A 14,856-nucleotide genomic window follows, 5' to 3' on the forward strand; every position below is an offset into this window, starting at 1 on the left:
GAGCAATTTTCGCACTCTCAATTTTTTTTCGATCACCCGATCAGTAACTTCAGAGCGTAATTTCGGCACCTTTATCAAATGAAATCGACTATCTTTATTAATTGAAAGTTGTTCAGCAGGGTCGAAACTACCTAGATTTAAATTTTCGTAATTATTAGTATAATACTTGTGGAAACATTTGTATTTTTCACAACAGTACTAATTTTTGAATAATGACAAGTAAGTTTTTTTTAAAATTTTTCTTAAATTATGAATTTTTGAATTGATAAATCATTAGTGAAATAATAGTTACATAAAATTAATAAATAAAATAATTTTTGTTTTATATAAACTCAGATTTGAAATTGTATAATTTGTAGTAAAATTTGAACTTATATGATGATTTTGTATAAAGCTTTTAATAAAATTAAGTGTATAAAGTTATATTAAAATTTTTGACTTTAGATCTGAGTTATATATATAATGTTCGGGGTCCTAATTAAGCATTATGAAACAAGACTACTTTTCATAAAGAACATTATTAATTAGTTTCTTTTCTCAAAGTTTCTATCAAAGTAATCAAATAAATCCTATTCCCACTCCACCTCCTTCACCAACTACTTCCTCCACTTTATATGAATGTACGGAGTCGACCTGTCACTTAAACGATCACATCATTGTTAAAAACCATGATGCGACCTTAAATTCAAAGGTGACTGTCATGATCTACCTAAAAATTTGTCCAATGACCACCTCGATGGAATGCCAAATCATTCCATTTATTCCAATTACTTTCTAACATATTACAGCCAACATATTTAATACCTACTTCAGTGCGTTTACTATGTGACTTAGCTTTTTTATCTTTACCGCTAATACCGCACCGTTTTTCTTCCTTTACTACACATTATAAATAACATGCATGTATGATTTTTTCTTTATTAAAAAAGCTGTATGTACATACTATCGGATACAGAATGATGAAATAAACGAAAACAATTTTCTAAATAATTCGTTAAAATTAGAGCTCCGAACGAGTCGAGTCGAGTCGAGTTATATGTAAACTCGATTCAACTCGAGTTAAATCGAGTTGAGTCGAGTCGAGTTAAAATTATAAAAATATAAACTCGACTCGATTCGAGTCAAGTTGGCCCGTCAAACCGAATCGAGTCAAGTCAAATTAAATCACATGATTTTATTCGGCTATGCTGATCATTTCCTTTTTTTGGCAATAGCCATTCCACAAATTCCATTTTTGTAATTTTCAAAAATTTTTCGTCTCAGATTTTGTGTAACATAATTTCCAAAAAAGGAAATTCCTTAAATTTGGCCGGAATTATGTTTAATTCGGCTTAACTCGACTCGACTCGATTTTATTAAATTATTAACTCGACTTGAATCGATTCAATTTGATTGTAATTTCAAGCAGCTTGGCTGAAGGCTAGAAACCGACAGCTATGATCCTTCACAGCTCTATTTCGGAAATATTAGACCAAATTACTGAAGAAGTCTATATATTTTTCTTTCAAATAAAATTTGCCATATGTAAATATAATCAAATATAAAATGATGTGAAACTAAAAATAAATTCAATAGACAAAACTGACTATATGTTTTTCTTTCTAACCAAATAGTCTTATGTAAATATTATCAGATAAGGAATGATAAATTAGTTATATTTATATTAGATAAGTTAATTAATTATTAACAAATAATTTAAATTTAATAATAAAATAATAAAAATGTAAAAAAAAATATTTAAATATAGATACTATAAATCTAATTATAATAATTTGTTATATATCTTATTTATAATAACTCCAATTTTATCTAATTAAAATTTAAGATTAAATATAATGTAAATAAGAATAAAAGATTGGTTATATAACTAAGATAAAAGAATTTTTTTAAAAAATTTCAATAATTTAAAATTTTATTTATGAAATTATTTTAAATAGGACTCTGGACATTACATATACAACTTAGAAAGTAACTTTTTAGCAAATTGGTCTAAATTTCAAAAAAAAATCACATTTTTTGTGATTATTTTGGCATCCAGTAGGCAGTAGTCTAATTTATGCAAACTTTTTTTTTTGTTTTATAGCTCTCATTGAGCCCTACAAAATAAAAAAAATCTGCATGAATTGGATCACTGGATGCTGAGATAATCACAAAAAACTAAAAATAAAAAAAGAGCAAATTGGGTCTTTTTTGAGCAAAAAGTCAGTATAAGAGATGTCTGGGATTCTTTTTAAGTATATTAAGTAAAAGTTTTTTTAAAAAAAACAAAAAAAGAATAAAATATGTAACAAATTATTACAAATATATTTATTTCTAAATATATACTTATATTTTATTTAATTATAAAGTCTCTTCTATATTTTCTGATTTTAATCTTTTTCACAGATTATAATGTAGTTCAGATTCTAAATTGTCTGCATCTTAAATTGGAATTTTATTGATTATTATATTCTCTATCTTACCAATATTATTATTATTATTTTGGAATGTAGATTTTTCATGTGAAGTAAATGTATCTATCATTGTAATAGATGTATTCTATAACTGAATATTATATTTTGGCATAACTGTTGTTCTTGATGTAATAGGTGTGTTTTATAATTGAACATCATGTTCTGGCATAACTGCTATTCTTGATAGTTATTGTAAGAATTTTAAACATATTCACTTGATCAAGAAGTTGTTGTTCTTCTATGATGTTTGGCATTAATATGCTATTTCAAATTGCTGAAAATTAAAAAATATCTCTTGCAAATTTGACATTTATATCTGACCATTTTTCTTTAGAAATCAATGTGAATTTTAGAAATTAACGTTTCACATGAGAAATATTTATGAAGATTTACTTTTGGTATATATTTTTTTTTTTATTGATTATCAAGCAAATATAAATTTTACTGATAATTGATTATTTTTGTTTACTGAAAGATAATTAATTTATTTACTAATTAATAATTAATTTTTTTAATTTACTGATATTTTAATTCAAGAGTAACTGATTTTTTTACCAATTCATTAATAATTAATTTTTTTAATTTACTGACCCTTAAGTATATTTTAATTTAGGAGTAACTGATTTTTTTAAAAAATTCTGGCAATGAAACATTTAACCTTACATAAATTTTTCATTTATAATGTAAGAATTTTTTTCATTTTTTTCGGTTGGCTGAATTGTCACATATTTTTACATTTAATCTTAACATTTTTGTTCAATTTTTTGAATTAATTGTTGTTTGAATTTTTTTTCACAATATTTTTCCTATACAAATTTTACAAAATTAGAAATTTAAATGATTATGACATCTAAAAGATCAAAAAATACAAAAAACTCAAAAAAGCACTTGACATTCCTATTATAAAATCACATAATTTTATAAATTTACCAAAATTTTATCTGTATTCTAATTCCATAATTTTGGCTCTATAGCAATCTTCCTGATATGTGTAGTTCATTTTAACTCTATATTTACTTTGTGTAATGATATTAGTGTATAAAAATGCATAATTTTCTTATATAGTATATTTATTATACAAAGCGAACATAGGCTTAAATCGAAGCTATACATGTCAGAAAGATCGCTACGAAGCCAGAATTATGGAATTAGAATACAGTTATAATTTTTAATTTTGGTTATGTGATATTATAACAGCCAATCAGAATGTCATCGGTCTGGTAGTGTGTCTCGTTACACTCCACCCACCTCAGCCTAACGGCCTCGCAGTACTTACATCCCTTTCCGTGAGTAAGGTTGCTTGCCAAAACCTGTTTGGCCTAATGCCGAAAGGTGAAACCTCTTATATAGTGCTGAAACGCTGAAACGCCGAAACTGCGAAACCTGTCAAAATTGCGAAACTGCCGAAACATGCCGAAACCTCTATAATAGGTTTCTCCGTAATTTCGGCATAGTTGATCATAAGATTTGCATATAGTTATGCCAAGTTACACCAATTAATAATATAATTTAGATGATCAAATAATCTACAGATAAAAGATTAAACTTTAATATTTTACCGTCGTCTTAGTTCTTTTAAGCTTTATCTAGTGTTAGAATTTTCATTTCTAACTCCCATATTAATATTATGATATTACACGTTTTTACAGTTTTTTTTTAAGGGGCTTATATTCATTAAAGAAAAATGCGTAACATGCATTTAATAAACCTAATTCCGTTATCTCCTTTAACACTGAACTAAAGTTTCTTTTACTTTCTTCCGTTTTCTTAATAATAAAATTAATAATAAACTGTTTTAAATAACTGATCACATAGAAGATTCACCCATTAAAAAGAAAAATAGAGGAGGTCGGCCACCTAATAGAATTTGGGAAAATATTAATAAAGGAGAAGCTGTTGGTTCTGGCAAATTTGCCGCCTCCTGCAAGTACTGTAAGAATACATGGTCACGCATTGAAGTTTCAAAGCTCAAAGAGCATCTTTCAAACCATTGTCCAAATGCGCCAGCAGCAGTTATTATAAGGTATATGACTAAAGTAATGGAACGGCAAGATAAGTTCAAGTCATCCAAAAAAAGAAAATACTCTGAAGGTCAAAGTAACATGGATGATTACCATGATTCAACAGAGCTTAACGAACAAAGATGTACACGAATTAATCGTGCATTAGTTAAATTTTTTATTGCGTGCAGAATTGCGTTTAGAGTAGTAGAACATTCCTTTTTCAAATCGATTTTATAAAAGAGCTTAATGCCGGGTACAATACACCAACAAGGAAGTATTAGTAAATCAACTACTTGAACGTGAATTAGCTCAAGTGAACTTCAAAGTTAATTCTGAGCTTGAAAAGGAAACGAATTTAACGTTAGGTTTGTTAAATTAAATAGGCTATCATACGTCATTTTTATTTAATTTTACTTACTATATAATATTAATTTATAATTTAGCCTTTGATGGTTGGACGTCTGGTACATATCGTTCAATTTGGAACTTCATTGTAATGACTCCGTCACGTAAAGAATATCTTTATCAACTTTCTGATTTGTCTGAAAATTCGCACACTGCAGAATATCTAGTTACGGTAATTGAAAAGGTTATAGAAGGTATTGGAGAAGATCGAATATGTGCTGTAGTTTCTGATAATGCGGCCAATGTTCGTAATGCACGAAAAATTATACATGAGAATCATCCAAAGATTGAGAATGTGTGATGTGTTGCACATTCTATTAATTTAATTGCATGCGATATCGTCAAGGAGAAGTTTGGGAAACGTTTATTAAAACGTGTTAATATTTTGACAACCTTTTTTAGAAGTTCTCATCAGGCTAATGCAAAACTTGCTCAAATAATTAAAGAAAAAGGAATTAGTGGAATAGGATTAAAATTATATTGCAAGACACGCTGGACTACTGCTAGTGAATCCGTAAATTCAGTAATAAATTTGGAATCAGCACTAGAAGAAATGGCTAGCGATCACGATAAAGTGCTAACAAATGATAAAATAAAACCGATTATTTAATCGAGAAATTTTTTTCAAATTTACGAGTTCTTGGATTTGTTCTGGATCCTCTAAGAAAAGCGGTACTTTCATTAGAATCGAGAAGAGCTACACTTGCAGATTGTTTCCTGAGCTTGGCAAGACTTGCAGCTACATTAAAAAAGTTACCCAAATCATTAAATCCTGCATTCCGAAGTCATTGTATCAAAGTAATAAATGAAAGATTTGATGAGTTCGATGATGATAAGTATATTATTTGTTTTTTTATGGATCCCAGATTTAGAAACGCGCCACTTAAAAAATGCACCCTCATGAGAATTATCAAATGTGCAGCTTCAATCGGGAAAAATTTAGGTTTCGACCGTTAGTTATGAAGCTGAAACTTTATGTGATCAAATACAGAAATATATTAGTGAGCAAAAGCCATTTGACCTAGATATCGGTTTTGCTAAAGATAATCCCGTGAATTGGTGGAAATATATTACATCAGGAAATTTGTTTAGGCGTAATTTAGTGTAATATTTCGAAGGTGGTGTAAAATTTTGAAATATTACACTAAAAACGTAATATTACAAAAGTTTACGCTCTTAAATTTGAATAATTATAGTAATTTAAGAATATCTCCCTATCTACTGATCCAATCAAAACGATCTATAGCTCATTGGAATCAGCTCATCAAGACGGATCGAATGGTAGTAAAATCGCATTTCTACAGTTGATAGAACGCTCTATAGTATGCAGCAAAGTTTTAAATTAATAGAAAGTCATCTATCAAACATAAAGATACGATTTTACTACCATTCGATTCGTCTTGATGAGCTGATTCCAATGAGCTATAGATCGTTTTGATTGGATCAGTAGATAGCGAGATATTCTTAAATTACTATAATTATTCAAATTTAAGAGCGTAAACTTTTGTAATATTACGTTTTTAGTGTAATATTTCAAAATTTTACACCACCTTCGAAATATTACACTAAATTACGCCTAAAAAAATTTCCTGATGTAATACCGAACCAGAACCAGATGTCCTGCCAAGAATTGCAAGTTATCTATTTGCAATATGTCCTAACTCAGCAACTTGCGAACGTGGATTTTCGACTTTAGGATGGCTATTTCATAAACGTCGCTTAAATCTTAATGTGGATAAACTAGAATCCATGTGCAAATTAATTTTGTATTGGAAATCCAATTCAAAAACTGAACTTAAATTTTATGAAATTGATCAAAAAAAGAATACTCGTCTTAATGATGATGAGATCAATATACGTATTGCAGAAGCTTTTGCAGAAGATGACGATGAGGAATATAATGAGGAGCAAGCTTCTACTCAGAGATTAACTACAAGCGGCGAAACAATACCCGAAGACAATTGCCGTGTAGTAATCGAAAGTCTATGGATTGATTAATTTATTAATTTATCGCATGATTCAATTACTAGTGAAATCGGCGATATTCCAAGAGATATATTGGATGATTCAGATGAAAATAATGCGGAAGATGATGAAGTTGATGATAGTGGTAATAACAAGAGACTCGGAGAAGGTGACTATGATTATGATATAGATGATGTATTAGGTAAGGTTGCTTGCCGAAACCTGTTTGGCCTAATGCCGAAAGGTGAAACCTCTTATATAGTGCCGAAACGCCGAAACGCCGAAACTGCGAAACCTGTCAAAATTGCGAAACTGCCGAAACATGCCGAAACCTCTATAATAGGTTTCTCCGTAGTTTCGGCATAGTTGATCATAAGATTTGCATATAGTTACGCCAAGTTACACCAATTAATAATATAATTTAGATGATCAAATAATCTACAGATAAAAGATTAAACTTCAATATTTTACCGTCGTCTTAGTTCTTTTAAGCTTTTATCTAGTGTTAGAATTTTCATTTCTAACTCCCATATTAATATTATGATATTACACGTTTTTACAGTTTTTTTTTAAGGGGCTTATATTCATTAAAGGAAAATGCGTAACATGCATTTAATAAACCCAATTACGTCATCTCCTTTAACACTGAACTAAAGTTTCTTTTACTTTCTTCCGTTTTCTTAATAATAATATTAATAATAAACTGTTTCAAATGACTGATCACATAGAAGATTCACCCATTAAAATGAAAAATAGAGGAGGTCGGCCACCTAATAGCATTTGGGAAGATATTAATAAAGGAGAAGCTGTTGGTTCTGGCAAATTTGCCGCCTCCTGCAAGTACTGTAAGAATACATGGTCACATGGTGAAGTTTCAAAGCTCGAAGAGCATCTTTCAAACCATTGTCCAGATGCGCCAGCAGCAGTTGTTAGAAGGTATATGACTAAAGTAATGGAACGGCAAGATAAGTCCAAGTCATCCAAAAAAAAAAATACTCTGAAGGTCAAAGTAACATGGATGATTACCATGATTCAACAGAGCTTAACGAACAAAGATGTACACGAATTAATCGTGCATTAGTTAAATTTTTTATTGCGTGCGGAATTGCGTTTAGAGTAGTGGAACATCCCTTTTTCATCAATTTTATAAAAGAGCTTAATGCCGGGTACAATACACCAACAAGGGAAGTATTAGTAAATCAACTACTTGAACGTGAATTAGCTCAAGTGAACTTCAAAGTTAATTCTGAGCTTGAAAAGGAAACGAATTTAACGTTAGGTTTGTTAAATTAAATAGGCTATCATACGTCATTTTTATTTAATCTTACTTACTATATAATATTAATTTATAATTTAGCCTTTGATGGTTGGACGTCTGGTACACATCGTTCAATTTGGAACTTCATTGTAATGACTCCGTCGCGTAAAGAATATCTTTATCAACTTTCTGATTTGTCTGAAAATTCGCGCACTGCAGAATATCTAGTTACGGTAATTGAAAAGGTTATAGAAGGTATTGGAGAAGATCGAATATGTGCTGTAGTTTCCGATAATGCGGCCAATGTTCGTAATGCACGAAAAATTATACATGAGAATCATCCAAAGATTGAGAATGTGCGATGCATTGCACATTCTATCAATTTAATTGCATGCGACATCGTCAAGGAGAAGTTTGGGGAACGTTTATTAAAACGTGTTAATATTTTCGACAACCTTTTTTAGAAGTTCTCATCAGGCTAATGCAAAACTTGCTCAAATAATTAAAGAAAAAGGAATTAGTGGAGGAGGATTAAAATTATATTGCAAGACACGCTGGACTACTGCTAGTGAATCCGTAAATTCAGTAATAAATTTGGAATCAGCACTAGAAGAAATGGCCAGCGATCACGATAAAGTGCTAACAAATGATAAAATAAAACCGATTATTCAATCGAGAAATTTTTTTTCAAATTTACGAGTTCTTGGGTTTGTTCTGGATCCTTTAAGAAAAGTGGTACTTTCATTAGAATCGAGAAGAGCTACACTTGCAGATTGTTTCCTGAGCTTGGCAAGACTTGCAGCTACATTAAAAAAATTACCCAAATCATTAAATCCTGCATTCCGAAGTCATTGTATCAAAGTAATAAATGAAAGATTTGATGAATTCGATGATGATAAGTATATTACTTGTTTTTTTATGGATCCCAGATTTAGAAACGCGCCACTTAAAAAATGCGCCCTCATGAGAATTATCAAATGTGCAGCTTCAATCGGGAAAAATTTAGGTTTCGACCGTTACGAATAAAGTTGCTTGCCGAAACCTAAGGGGTTTAGGCAAGATGGCGTTTCGCCAAAAAGCGAAATTCTGCTGAAACTATATTAAAGTTATATTAAAAAACTGGCGAAACTTTGGAGAAAGGCGAAACTGCCGAAACTTATTATAAATGCCGAAACTGCCGAAACTCTGCCGAAACTATAATAAATCTATAGTAAAATTTTAACAAAACTAATCGTAGGATTTTGAGGAGGTTTAGACAAGCAACCTTAGTTACGAAGCTGAAACTTTATGTGATCAAATACAGAAATATATTAATAAGCAAGAGCCATTTGACCTAGATATCGGTTTTGCTAAAGATAATCCCGTGAATTGGTGGAAATATATTAATACCGAACCAGAACCAGATGTCCTGCCAAGAATTGCAAGTTATCTATTTGCAATATGTCCTAACTCAGCAACTTGCGAACGTGGATTTTTGACTTTAGGATGGCTATTTCATAAACGTCGCTTAAATCTTAATGTGGATAAACTAGAATCCATGTGCAAATTAATTTTGTATTGGAAATCCAATTCAAAAACTGAACTTGGATTTTATGGAATTGATCAAAAAAAGAATACTGCCGTCTTAGCGATACGAGATCAATATACGTATTGCGTAAGTTTTGCAGAAGATGACGATGATAATATAATGAGGAGCAAGCTTCTACTCGAGATTAACTACAAGCGGCGAAACAATACCCGAAGACAATTGCCGTGTAGTAATCGAAAGTCTATGGATTGATCAATTTGTTAATTTATCGCATGATTCAATTACTAGTGAAATCGGCGATATTCCAAGAGATATATTGGATGATTCAGATGAAAATAATGCGGAAGATGATGAAGTTGATGATAGTGGTAATAACAAGAGAATAGGAGAAGGTGACTATGATTATGATATAGATGATGTATTAAGTATGGATGACGGTGATAATAATGACGATAATTATGATGATAATGAGGAATAATAATAATGAGAAATAATTACAATAGTTAATCCAATGAGAATTAATTCTAATATCATGTGATTTAAATAATGATACTATTTAGGAAATAAATGATGTAATTATGCAGGGCAAAATATTCGCGATCAAAGTCCAGTTAACATATAATTATGCAGGCAATGCAGGCAATTGTAATTTTATATTATATTTTAAAACATTGCAATTTAATTAAGGAATAAGGATAAGCATATTATATTTTAAAAATAGTGCAATTTAATTAAGGAATAAGGATAAGCATATTATATTTTAAAAATAGTGCAATTTAATTAATGAATAAGGATAAACATATTATATTAGAATCAATAAGTTTTAAGGACTTCGTTAATTAAATTTATTACATTAGATCAATAAATTTTAAGAACTGCGTTACAAAAAAAATTTAGAACTGCGTTAATTAAATTTATTACATTAGAATCAAAACTGCGTTTATTTTGCTTACAAATACTTTAATTATGTAGAATGTTATTATGTTCATCAGTTCATGTTTTAAACATTATAACGAATTTTAAAATTATTATAAATATTATGAAATTTGAATTTTTTTTTCGCAATTCAAAACCAAATTGTATTTTAATTTTCAAATTGTATTTAATTTTCAAATTTCAAGTTACGAAAAAATCATAAAAATAAAAAATGGCAGCATTAGTACCTTTTGTCCCACCGCCACCACCAGTATTCCAATGGACGATTAACGCAGCTAGGCAATTAATCGCGGAGCGGAGAAACTTACATCAGCAATTTGAAAGAATTGCAAACCCGTCGTCAATGTAAATGCATGGACAATAATAGCAAATAGGGTGTTCGTTGTAACGGGATTTGCAGCGACACCCAGGCAATGCCAAACAAAATGGAATGCCTCAAACGAGGTTATGAAAACCTCAGAGGATAATAAATAATAATGATGACGACATTCCTATTATAAGCCCAAATAGTTTCGATAGAGCGTGTTTTGATGATATGAACGATGAATTCTGGTTACAAACCGGTAATTATTAATAATTATTATTTTAAATTAATTTTATTTAGGCAATTCATTCAATTCATTAATATTTTTATTGGATTTTAGATCTGTTTAGACGAGAGTATCGACGGCAGCATGCTGCGCGTGATCGACGTTGATATGAATATAGATTGCGAAGGGAAAGAAGAAGGTCGCGATCTAGGTCTCGATCGAAGTAGATCGAAGTAGAGATAGAAGACGAGATAGAAGTAGAGATAGAAGACGAGATAGAAGTAGAGATAGAAGACGGGACAGAAGTAGAGATAGAAGAAGAGGTAGAAGCAGGTCCCCACATAGAAGATAAAGATATTATTAAATTTTAATTTTTATTATATTTTTAATCGTGTATTTTATTAGTTTAATATTAAATATTATAAAATAAATATTTATATACAAAAAATCATATTGTCTTTAATCTTTATTCTTATAAATTGTTTAAATGCCGAAACTCTAATTAAATCATATAGAAAGTATTGCCGAAACGCCGAAACAGTTTCGGCAAGTTAGGGCAGTGACATTTATTACGTAATATTTTAGGGGGTGGGAGGGTATTTAAAGGTCATATAACATATAAGTGTAACGTAAGATTTTTCATATTACATGGGGGTGGGGGAGTATGGGCTTATAGTAAAGGGATATTACGTAATAAATGTCACTGCCCTTACGGCAGTTTCGCGATTTTGATAGGTTTCGCAGTTTCGGCATTTCTTGATGATTTCGCGAAACTAGTTTCGGCAGTTTCGCGTACGCCATTCTGCCGAAACCCTCTAGTTTCGGCAAGCAACCTTAGTATTAGGTATGGATGATGGTGATAATAATGACGATAATTATGATGATAATGAAGAATAATAATAATGAGAAATAATTACAATAGTTAATCCAATGAGAATTAATTCTAATATCATGTGATTTAAATAATGATACTATTTAGGAAATAAATGATGTAATTATGCAGGGCAAAATATTTGTGATCAAAGTCCAGTTAACATATAATTATGCAGGCAATGCAGGCAATTGTAATTTTATATTATATTTTAAAACATTGCAATTTAATTAAGGAATAAGGATAAGCATATTATATTTTAAAAATAGTGCAATTTAATTAAGGAATAAGGATAAGCATATCTATATATTAAAAAACACTGCAATCACGTGGGCATTATGTTTAGATTAACCATATAAATAAGTCATTTGAATTGTGTAACTCTACTCATATTCGTCGTCAATGTTACACAAGACCAAAAAAGGAAATTTTATTTCTGGCGGAAAACTGAAATTTTGGGTTACACAGGATTCCATAAAAGGAAATTGTTGGTTACGCAAATTTCCAAAAAAGGAAATTCTTTGCAGATCTTTTAATTCTGGCCGGAATTACATATTAACTGTTGTCGTAGACAACAAGTGAACACTAGTTATATTTTAAAAATAGTGCAATTTAATTAAGGAATAAGGATAAGCAGATTATATTAGAATCAATAAGTTTTAAGGACTTTGTTAATTAAATTTATTACATTAGATCAATAAATTTTAAGAACTGCGTTACAAAAAAAATTTAGAACTGCGTTAATTAAATTTATTACATTAGAATCAAAACTGCGTTTATTTTGTTACAAATACTTTAATTATGTAGAATGTTATTATGTTCATCAGTTCATGTTTTAAACATTATAACGAATTTTAAAATTATTATAAATATTATAAAATTTGAATTGTTTTTTCGCAATTCAAAATCAAATTGTATTTTAATTTTCAAATTGTATTTAATTTTCAAGTTACGAAAAAATCATAAAAATAAAAAATGGCAGCATTAGTACCTTTTGTCTCACCGCCACCACCAATGGATGATTAACGCAGCTAGGCAATTAATCGTGGAATGAAGAAACTTACATCAGCAATTTGAAAGAATTGCAAACCGTCATCACGTAAATGTACTGGACAATAATACAAAGGTGCGTTGTTCGTGCAATGGAATTTGCAGCGACACCCAGGCAATGCCAAACAAAATGGAATGCCCTCAAACAAGGTTATGAAAACCTCAGTAGGATAATAAATAATAATGATGACGACATTCCTATTATAAGCCCAAATAGTTTCGATAGAGCGTGTTTTGCTGATATGAACGATGAATTCTGGTTACAAACCGGTAATTATTATTAATTATTATTTTAAATTAATTTTATTTAGGCAATTCATTCAATTCATTAATATTTTTATTGGATTTTAAATCTGTTTAGACGAGAGTATCGACAGCAGCATGCTGCGCATGATCGACGTCGATATGAATATAGATTGCGAAGGGAAAGAAGAAGGTCGCGATGCGATGCCATCGAAGTAGATCAAGAAGTAGAGATAGAAGACGAGATAGAAGTAGAGATAGAATACGGGACAGAAGTAGAGATAGAAGAAGAGGTAGAAGCAGGTCCCCACATAGAAGATAAAGATATTATTAAATTTTAATTTTTATTATATTTTTAATCGTATATTTTATTAGTTTAATATTAAATATTATAAAATAAATATTTACATACAAAAAATCATATTGTCTTTATTCTTATAAATTGTTTAAATGCCAAAAATCTAATTAAATCATATAAAAAGTATTGCCGAAACGCCGAAATAGTTTCGGCAAGTTACGGCAGTTTCACGATTTTGATAGGTTTCGCAGTTTCGGCATTTCTTGATAATTTCGCAAAACTAGTTTCGGCAGTTTCGCATATGCCATTCTGCCGAAACCCTCTAGTTTTGGCAAGCAACCTTATCTGTGAGGTAGGGAATCCCCTATATCTGTCACCATCTGTCATTAACATCTGTCATATAATAATATACTAAAAAAGGATAAAATAAGGGAAAAGAGAGGAAAATATGATAGAATCAGAGGGTATGACAGATATGACGGATATGACAGATGTTTCAGAAAAATTGGGAGAGGATAATCCTAGAAAAAAGGTTTGATTTTACCCCCCAGATCTGTCATTCTGTCATAAATCTGTCATATGATTAGTTAGGATTCAGTCTAATCATCTGTCGGAAGCAGTGAGATAGCAAACTGAGTTAACAAATAGGTTAATAGCCCCTAGAAGGTCTGTAGAACCACAGGAGTGTAACCGGGTAAGAGCACGGATCTTTGGAAAAAATATATTCGGCAATTGAAGATTAGGTAACTATAAATTAGATCCCAATTCGACAGAACGAAAAAATGACATATACCGTAGAAAAGTTAGCAGGAATCTTTTATTGGCATGCACGGAGTCTTATGTTATATCAATAGAGATATTTCTTTTGGAAGCAATGCAGAAAGCAAAGCCATTCAGTATCCCTAAGATTGTGGATATCTTCATTGTGGTCCTGTCTGATTGATAAATTTGGCAAATATCTATCACTTAACCGCACTTGGTATACTTGGTGTAGAGATGAATTATGGAAATGGCGTAAAGAAGCTGAACAAGTATATGGCAGAGTGGTAGATAAGTACAGGGAAGCTGATGATCCTGCAGAGTCATATTTTTTGTCCAGATTTTTACAAGAATTGATGACTATGTAATCATATCATCACTCATTAGGTATCCTTACATGTTTCAACAAGGATTGATGACCATGTAACTTCATCATCAGGCATTCATGAATTCTTAACATAAACTAATAAATTTTATTCCATCAAATCCGTTCTATCTATTACTTTTTCAAAATTCTGTCTAATCACTAGTTTGAACCAATAAGATAGCAAATTGAA

This window comes from Rhizophagus irregularis, chromosome 21 (genome assembly GCF_026210795.1).
Source record: "Rhizophagus irregularis chromosome 21, complete sequence".
NCBI classification, from domain to species: Eukaryota; Fungi; Glomeromycota; class Glomeromycetes; order Glomerales; family Glomeraceae; genus Rhizophagus; species Rhizophagus irregularis.